Genomic DNA, 528 nt, shown 5'->3' with positions numbered 1-528 from the left:
TTTTGTTTAAATGCTTATATAACTTTTGGAGCAGAAACTGGAATTTAGATGTGAATGTTGTAGCCACCGCTTGTTCTTCCTCTCTGGCTCGGGGAACGAAGAGGGAAATAGTTGGCGCAAACGGCAGCAGGCAGAGAGGGCAGCGGGCAGCCCGTCGGGCCCCGAGCGCGGCGGACGCGGCACGGCGCCCCGCAGGCCGGCGGAGGCTCCGCGCCCCGCTCCGCGCCCCGCTCCGCGCCCCGCTCCGCTCCGCCGATGGCGGCGCCGCAGCCTCCCCGCCCTCCGCCTCCCTGGCTTTGCTCCTCCGAAAGATGCCCGCGATGGAGCCAGCACGCTGGGCTCAGGTTAGAGGAACTTCCCCGTCCGCCGCGAAGGGGGAAGCGCGGGTGGCTGCGCCGGGCCGGCTCCTCCGCGCTCTCCCCGGAGCCGCCGCGCAGGGCAGCGGGGCGCCCCCTCCACGCAGGACGGCTCAGCAGCCCCCGCCCCACGCGAGCAGAAGCGCGCTCAGCCGCGCGGAGCCGAGCGGGG

This window comes from Rhea americana, unplaced genomic scaffold (genome assembly GCF_003343005.1).
Source record: "Rhea americana isolate MKP2758 unplaced genomic scaffold, rheAme1 scaffold_32, whole genome shotgun sequence".
NCBI lineage: Eukaryota > Metazoa > Chordata > Aves > Rheiformes > Rheidae > Rhea > Rhea americana.
This window is presented reverse-complemented; position numbering follows the sequence as displayed.